This window comes from Borostomias antarcticus (assembly GCF_949987555.1).
Source record: "Borostomias antarcticus genome assembly, chromosome: 32".
NCBI classification, from domain to species: domain Eukaryota; kingdom Metazoa; phylum Chordata; class Actinopteri; order Stomiiformes; family Stomiidae; genus Borostomias; species Borostomias antarcticus.
Genome location: NC_140265.1, coordinates 1,916,874 through 1,926,164, shown reverse-complemented (window position 1 = coordinate 1,926,164; position 9,291 = coordinate 1,916,874).

Genomic DNA, 9,291 nt, shown 5'->3' with positions numbered 1-9,291 from the left:
GCCAATGATCAAAATAGGAATTGGATATGGAGTTTGGATTACTGGAGAAAATGAAAAGAGGAACTTGAGGAAGATCCTTGGTGAACTGAATAATACGGCAGGCCTTATCCTATAGGCCTATGGAATGCTGCGCTCAAGGATGACGTTGGGTGAATGGATGGACTTAATTTCGTCCTCTTAGTCAAAGTCGATTGCTTTAAAAACATGAAAGAATAAAACAAAAAATACTGCAACACAAAGTAGATGAAATGGTGATTGCAAAGGGACTGTTTAAATGAATTCCAATATACCTGGTTGAGTTCATGGCTTACAACTGTATCTCTTTGGAAGATTGGATCTAGATTGGAATAAGTAGCCTCACTTTTTGGATTTGAGATTATTTTAAAAGCAGTGGATGCGCACCAGACATGGAACACAAACTGGGATGGAAATGTATTTGTTGTGACTGTTGGCGTTGGTTGGATGGCTGGACAGCTGCATTTTAAACTCTAACCCTAACTTTTCAGAATGTTTTTTTTTCATTAACCTTTTTAATAAACATTGTGTAACCTGAGAGAGGTACTGTAGAGAGTGTGTTCATTTGTGTGCCTGCCTCAGTATCCAACCCTGGACTGACCCCCCCTTAGTATCCAACCCTGGACTGACCCACCCTCAGCATCCCACCCTGGACTGACTGGAGGCTCCCAGACGGCTTCTCTACCTCCTGAGCTTCTGCCGCCCCCTCAAAGCGTGATCATGTGTGCAGTACTGGATGGACCTAGGGTGGCATGTTGATGGACAACTCCTTGCAGATGTAGGAACCTCTTGAAAATGTTTTCAGCCCTCAAAGGCCATATCTAGGTTTTTGCAGGTTGATAATCAATCTAGTAATTATATTCCGTAAACTAAGGCATGTTTAAATGATTTTATTGTGAGCTCACAAGGTATGTCTGATCTCCAGAGCAGGGATATCAGAGTACAAATGTGTGGTCAGAAAACAATGAGTCTCATACTTCAGCCAAAATGACCTCATCTTAAGACCTCCTCCTCCTTATCTCTCTGGGCTAGTGGAAAGGGCTCTCCCCCTCCCCCAACTTAACATTCTTGAAGCTCACAGACCTGCTTCCACACACCACAAAACACTGATTCTTCTTCCAGGAACACAAGGTGATGTTTCCCCCACGCTGCCCAGGGACATTCACAACAGCTCTTTGTCCTGTAACATCTGGGCCCCGACGCCTGGTTTTAGATAGATTGAATCCAGCTTCATCAATGAAAATGAGGTCATGACGCAGTGCAGCTGAGCCAAATACCACCAATAGGCCGTTCACATCTCTCATATTGAAATGAATGGAATGCACAAGAACAAGAGCCCTGGATCAGGTCCAAATCCAGCCAGCTTGCTTATAACACCAGCTAACATTAACTAGCCAACTTCAGATAGAAATCCAAAACCAGGTAGATATGAATAGGCTATTGCAGGATCTTGACTAGTAACGTTAGAAGACCATAAACCCAAATGAAACGCAAGTGCTCATTTTACCATACTTTGGAAAAGAAGTACCCTAACACACCCTATAGAACAAGTAATCTATGGGCTGCAGCTATTGAGTCTGAGATAAATAATAATAGGCACAAATCCTTATTAAATCCATTTTAATTCATTGCTTTTATCTCTAGCAAGATTGATTATGCTCTCCTAGAGCTATAATCAAAGTTTTGATGACTGAGGCCCAATTTAGGGACCCAAATAAGATTGAGTCCACCCAAGAAAAAACAAAACGAATAATTCCCTTTATTTGACAAACCAATCATAGTCTACATACCAGTGATTATACCAATATGAGGTCATTTTAAGATCAATCAAACATTCAGTTCCGAGTCCGGGTCCAGAACCAGGGCTACAGTCAACAGCAGGGGGAGGCGGACTGGACTGGGAAGGTGTTTGCATAGTCCTTGAACTGCTGCTCCCTTCTTTTCTCCTCCAGATCCAGGTACCTATAGCCGTCACAACGTGGCTAGCTAATTGTAGGCTATTCTTGACCCACGTTAACATTAGCAAAGCGGTGTACCTGCGCACATGCACAAACAGAGCAGTGCCACAAAGAAATCTATCATATTTATTTTCTCATACACTGGGCGTTTGGTGTTGCTAAGCAATAGGCTCTTTGCTTTGCACAAGTTCCACTACTTCCTGAAATTCTACAGGCATCCTTATTTCCTGTCCTATACCATTGTGCCGCACACCTGATTAATCACTTCCATCCAATAGTACAGGATAGGAAATAAAAATGACTAGAATTTCAGGAAGTAGTAGAGCTTGTGCAAAGAGCCTTTTGTCAGACAGTACTTCAGGAACAGTGTAAATCACACTGTCGCACAAGCTGGCACGTTGCATGTCTGTGACTGATAAATCTGTGACTGATAAATCGTCAATGACGTGTAAATGGTTGAAATTCATGTTGAAATGAAGCCCCCTCTTTTCCATTGCAACTATAGCAGAGGCCGTTATTCACATAACAGTTGACCGTGTTTGCTTTCTTCACTGACAGAGAGAGAGAGGGGGAAAGAGAGGGGGAAGATGAAAAGATTTCATCAAACAAAGCTCAGCTTTGGAAAGCGAACTGTTGAGGACAAGATCAAAAAGAAGAGGTGATGATGGTGGTACACTGCCTACTCTTTACTTAACATGATGGGAAAAGCATATTGAAGGGATAAAGACCAGGTAACACTACTCGCTCAGGACATCGAGGACAGCTTCCAGGACAACGAGAAAGCTGGGGTAGTGTACCTGGATCTGACTGCCGCATACGACACCGTGTGGTACCGGGGTCTCCACCTGAAGCTGTTGAGGATAATTCCAGACCGGCACATGGTGAAGTTCATCATGGAGACACTTTCCAACCGCAGCTTCGTCCTCCAGACCAGCAGTGGCCAGCGCAGTAGACTCAGAAGACTGAGGAACGGGGTTCCGCAGGGGTCAGTTCTCTCACCGATGCTGTTCAACATCTACATACATGACCTACCTGACACAACATCCAGAAAGTACGGCTATGCAGACGATCTTGCCATCATGCTGAGACGTCCAATGTGGAAGGCGATGGAAGATGGCCTTAACAAAGATATGGGCACTCTGGTAGCATACCTTCGAAGGTGGCGTCTACAGCTCAGCATCGGAAAGACAGTCGCAGCAGCATACCATCTAAGCACCAGAGAAGCAAAGAGGGAACTGGAGGTGCGTGTCGACAACAAACACCTGGAGGTCCAGCAAGCTCCGAAGTACCTCGGTGTGCGTCTGGACCGGACCCTGACCTTCAGACAACATCTAGAAGAAGTCAAGGCCAAAGTTACATCTAGGGTTGCGCTGATCCGCCGCCTTGTGGGAATAACCTGGGGAGCGTCCGCTAAGACTCGAATATCGACCCAAGCTCTGGTCTTCTCTGCAGCGGAATACTGCGCCCCAGTCTAGGGCAGAAGCCCTCATACAAGCAAAGTTGACGTGGCTATAAACAGTGCCCTCCGAATAATAACTGGATGCCTGAAGCCTACCCCAGTGTCCCTCTTCCCAGTCCTCGCGGGAATAGCCCCGGCCGTCCTCCGACGGGAGGCTGCCACCCTCGCCCTGGCCAGGAAAGCAAAAAGATATGAGTGGCACATTCTGCACAACACCACAACAACAGCGGCTCCTCCAAGCAGACTCAAATCCCGCCACCCCTACAACAAGGCAGCGCAAGAGATGCTCAATTCCACCTCTGAGGACATCTCCAGAGATGCTTGGCTGGCAGCAGCTTGGAAGCAGGAGTGGCAGTCAGCAGGGCCCCCGCGTCCATCACTACATCTGGGACCCAGGAGGTGGCGCCATAGGAGGAGACGACCTACCACGCCGGCAATGGACCACACTGAACTGCCTGCGAACTGGGGTTGGTCGTTTTAAAACATCGATGAAGAAGTGGGGCCTGGCAGACAGTGCGGCATGCGAGTGCGGTGACCCTGAACAGACAGCCGAACACATAATCACCACTTGCCCCTTGTACAGACCACCCTCGGAAGCCAGCCTCTTTGACCTAGGACCCAAGATGCTGGCATGGCTACATGACACCGAGTTGGACCTCTGACGTTACACGAAAGGAGAAGAAGACGGGATCAATTGTATGTCTGTATATAGATAAACAAATAGACAGGTATGTAGGTGTGTATAAATATAAAAATATATAATTTGTTGACAGGAAACCAAGAGGTACAAGAGAGTGGAAGAGAGGGGACAGGAGGAGAGGACATAGAGATGAGAGGTGAGATACCTGATGTTAGCCAAAGAGACACTACATTAAGTTAGATCCTGGCAAGATTAAAAAATAATGTGGATGGATGGATGGATGGATGGATGGATGGGGGTGTGTGTGTTTATAGCTTATGTTTATGTTTTGTTAATTTGTGGATAGGAGATGAAAATGGACACCACAGTGGAGGAGAGGTGACAGGAGGAGACCAACATGGACAAAAGACAGGAGGAGAGGTGACAGGAGGAGAGGTGACAGGAGGACACCAACATGGACAAAAGACAGGAGAAGAGGTGACAGGAGGAGAGGTGACAGGAGGAGACCAACATGGACAAAAGACAGGAGGAGAGGTGACAGGAGGAGACCAGCATGGACATCAGAGTGGAGGAGGCCAGGCTGGGAGAGAGGTGACAGGAGGAGCTAGTCTCATGTTTCTAATAGATGGTGTGTTCTCATCAAAATTCACTTAAGTTGTGTCCTCTCTGGATGACCTCCACTGCTCTCAGTTAAAGATTATATTAATCCAATATGATGTGTGCTGTTCTTTATAGATTTAGCCTCTTAATTCTGCTCTCAAAGTGCACCAGATTGAAGCACCACAACTAAATGACCTCGGTATTACAAAAATCCTGCGTACGGCCCTGGTCCTGAATGTTTCAGAGGGCAGATGATAACCTCCTTCTAAGCAAGGAGCAGGTGTTCATAATTCTGTCTGTATCACTACACTGAGGTGACATTTTGGTTGTACCTTCTGATCACAACACTAACTGTTCTAATTTTTTACCTATCTGTCTACATACATGTCTACATGTCTACGTCTGTCTGTCTCTCTCTATCTTTCATTGTCTGCCCCTGTTTTATTATTGTATCTGAGGCTTCACTTTTGGTGATGGGACCTCAGTGGGTGAGAACAGACATGCTGAATAGACATAAAGATCTAGGAATGGGCAGCATCTTTCCATCCATTTAAAAATAAATATGTATTATGTTATGCCAACCTACATTCAGTCTAGCCCTAACCCTAACCTCTTAGAGTGCAGGAAGTGTCGGCCAGCTGTGTCATGTGTGTGTCTCCATTCTCAGTGTCAGTACATCCAGTTTGATGGTTCACCTGGGCCAGTAGACTAAGCAGAGCCTCGACCCAAACAAGGTGTCCTGAATGGTCTCCCAGGTCCGCCTTGTACAACTGAACTGTCAGCCCAGTGTTTCAGTGTGGTCTACAAGCTATTCAATAAAACCTGGAGAAAATGATCTGTATCTTGTCTTTACACTTACAGCACACATGCTGCACAAATGATGATCTTAATTGTATGACACTTGTTTTGTAAAATGCACAAGGGTATCTCTAACTTGGCTAGACTGTGGATGTGGTGACTAGTCCAGGCCAGTCAGCATGGTATATGCTGCATACAGGTGAGCAGAAGCTGAAACGCTTGTTCCTTGGCTAGGACCAAGGCAGCTTGCCAGCAGGGTCAGGCCTGTGCCGGGAGGTCAGTACATTAGAACCCCCTTAGGCGGGCTGTATGTATCCTAGGTTCTCAAACTTATATTTGTGGTATAGAAAGGTAGAACTTGCTTGGTTGGTTATGCAAGTGTGTGTGTGTGGTACTGTTGATTTTCCTCCACACTCCTCTCTCAGCCATATGTTTCCCCTATGTGGATCTGAAAACAGTGATAGGAATTAGATTAGGTTGCTAAGAGAACTGCTAGTCACCAGAAGCATTCAAGAACATAACCCGTGCTGGAATACTATTGTATGAACAAATCAATACAAGTAGGGCACATCTACTGACAAGCTGGCTGAATGACTGGAAGACTGACTTGGGACCTCCACTGAGGGCATCCCAGTCCTGGCTATGGATCAGTAGGCTAGTGATGCTCCCCTGCCCCTGGGCTAGTGTAGACCATTGCTAGCCTCTACCCACAAGCCATTACATTGATCATAGGCCTACTAAGGGAATACCAAGGGGAGTCTCTTGGAGTCAAGCCCAGGGGGGATGCAGAATAAAAATGCTAATACATGTACATACTCAGGCATTATGCTGTGACATGTTTTAACTTATTTATGTATTTATTTGTAGCTGTTACTGTTTCTTCATTTTGTTTACATCTCTTCATCTGACCAGCCTGTTGTCTGCTTACATCTCAATCAGTCCCACCTGTGTTCAATTCAGTCAATCAGTGAATCCATGCTCAGTCCAGAGTCCCACAACTCATTCCCATCACAGTATGTAGGCCTAATATGTTCATCCAGGATTGCTACAGTGTAAATAAGCTATAACATTTATCATTTTTTACTTAGAGCTATCTGAAGCCAGTCGTGCTCTCCTCATATTCACTGCACATTCTTGCTCAATAAATCTCTAATGTTCATGATTTAAAAAATGACATTTTCATGACATGGTAGATGTAGTGTGAAATGTATTGTGTGCCAGAAACAACCACAAACAACCTCAGATCACAACACCAGATTTAACTTTTGGATTCTCCATTTCCATGGTGGCCTGCTATACACTGTCGAACAGTGTCACAATATGGATTAGAGCAGGGGTTCCCAACCTTTCTTCCCCAGAGCCCCCCACCCCCCCCCAAATCGGTGTGAACGTCCAGTCTGTGTACATTTGTGTGTGCAAATTACATCAGGCGTAAGTTAGGGTACAATTAAGTGCTTCGCCAATGTAGCAGGAATATTAATGTTGACACGATTCATAGTCTCTGATTAATTTGTTGAATTTATATGATATTGTAGTGCCGTACATACAAGGCTTTTTGGCCCTTCATCAGATATAATCATGTATTTTGCTGTGTGACATGTCAATAACATGATTCTTTGACAAATATTTGTCTAGCTAATATTAGGGCCTCAAATTATCTGAGGTCTGGCGCACCAAACAGAACAATAACAAGACAAGACTGGCTCACTAGTCACCAGACACCAGTCGTCTAACAGTGTTCTTTTTATTTTTTTATTTTTACAATTTGTTTATTGACGTTTTACTTAGTTTCCCACAGAAAAGGTACAAGACAATCGACAAAGTATCAGGTATCACCCACCCACCCCCACAACAAAATAAAATACAATAAACAACCCTAAATCAAACACAGATACAGTAGCTAGACACAATATATACAGGCATTAAATTGCACACCACACACCGAAGGTACATATACCATCACAGAAATACAGCATTTGGCATCAATTATGAACACTGACATCACGTTTAAGTCCTATCTCGTAAAAAGGTTACAAAGTCTCCCCAGCATTTATCAAAAAGTACAGTTTTTTTCCTGAGGTTAAACATGATCTTTTCTGAGGGTAAGTATGATGAGAGCTCCTTGAGCCACAAAGACACGGCAGGTGGTTCCTCATCCTTCCAGCGAATGGCTATACATTTATTTGCCGCAATTAGGGCCATTCTGATGAAACGAATACTGCCCTTTAAATTGGCTGGAAGAACTGAGCAGTCTCCCAGTAGTGCCAGTCTTGGGTCGTGTGGGACCTCCTCCCCCACAATTACTTGAATATTGTCCAACACAGATCTCCAAAACTGCTCCAGGCATCTACATGTCCAAAACATATGCAACAGCGTCCCTGTTTCAGTCTTGCATCTAGGACACTGTTCAGAGTAGCTATCACTTATCTTATGGAGACGGTAAGGTGTGAAGTAGACCCTATGAATGAGGTTAAACTGTAGGAGTTTGTGTCGACTGTTATAGGAGAACGATTGAGAGCTTTCACAGATCGTCTTCCACTCACTGTCCTCAAAATCTGTGCCCATGTCTCTTTCCCATTTAACCTTTGCATTAAGTACTTTATGTTCTGTAAAACTTATGAGTTTATTATAGGCATAGGATAGGAAACCTCTGGGGTTGTGTTTCTCATGCATCATAACATCCAGCTGAAAATCCTCCAAAGGGACAAGCTTGCCTCCAAGCTGTATTCTAATATAATCTCTAACTTGTAGATATTTAAAGAAATGTGAAGAGGGAAGCCCAAAAGAGGTTCTCAGTTGCTCAAAGGATTTCAAATCGTTGTGCTCGTAAAGGTCTCCAAACGTGCATATACCTCTGTTATACCAGTCCCTAGTAATGCCATCACGCAGAGCCTCAGGTAATACAGGATTAAAATGGAAAGGGGTGGACCTATATATTGAACGAACACTTTGAAACTTGACTCTGATTTGATGCCATGTCTTAGATGTATGTTTTATTATTGGATTTGAAGTGGCACTTTTCTGACTGTGGTAGGAGGGGACAAATGGAATACTTGACAGCATCAGTGACGTGTGAGACTGCTCAATTTGTTTCCATGCCGGGGGATGTTCTAATTCTTTAATCCATGTCCAAATGCCCCTTGACTGGGCAGCCATGTAATATAGCTGGAAGTTAGGTAGATTCAACCCTCCTTGGTCAATGGGACGACAAAGGGTCTCAAGCTTGACCCTCGGAACCTTACCGTTCCATAGAAATCTAGAAATCTGTTTATCCAGAGTCTTAAAGAAAGATTTGGGGAGTGGTGTTGGTAGCGCTTGAAATAGATAAAGAAATTTGGGTAAAATATTCATTTTTATACAGTTTATTCGTCCAATTAATGATATAGGTAGGCAAGACCATCTTCCCAGATCTGCCTCCACTTTCTTAAGCAAGGGGTCATAGTTGAGTGAGAAAATTAGATCTAATTGGTTAGGTATTTGTATTCCGAGGTAACAGATCTTATGGGGTTCCCAACGGAAGGGGATGTTGACCTTCAACATTCCTTGGGCCGCTGTGTTGAGAGGCAATATCACACTTTTATTCATATTAATTTTGTAACCAGAGAAGCAGCTGTATTCATCCAATAGAGAGCAAAGGGCAGGAAGTGAGGCCGCCGCATTGGATGAATACACCATAATGTCATCCGCGTACAAGGAAATCACATGCTTTTCCTGTCCTACCACCACCCCCTCAATACCAGGGTGTGCTCTTATAGCTATTGCAAGAGGTTCAATCGCTAGTGAGAACAGAAGAGGGGACAAGGGACAACCCTGGCGTGTGC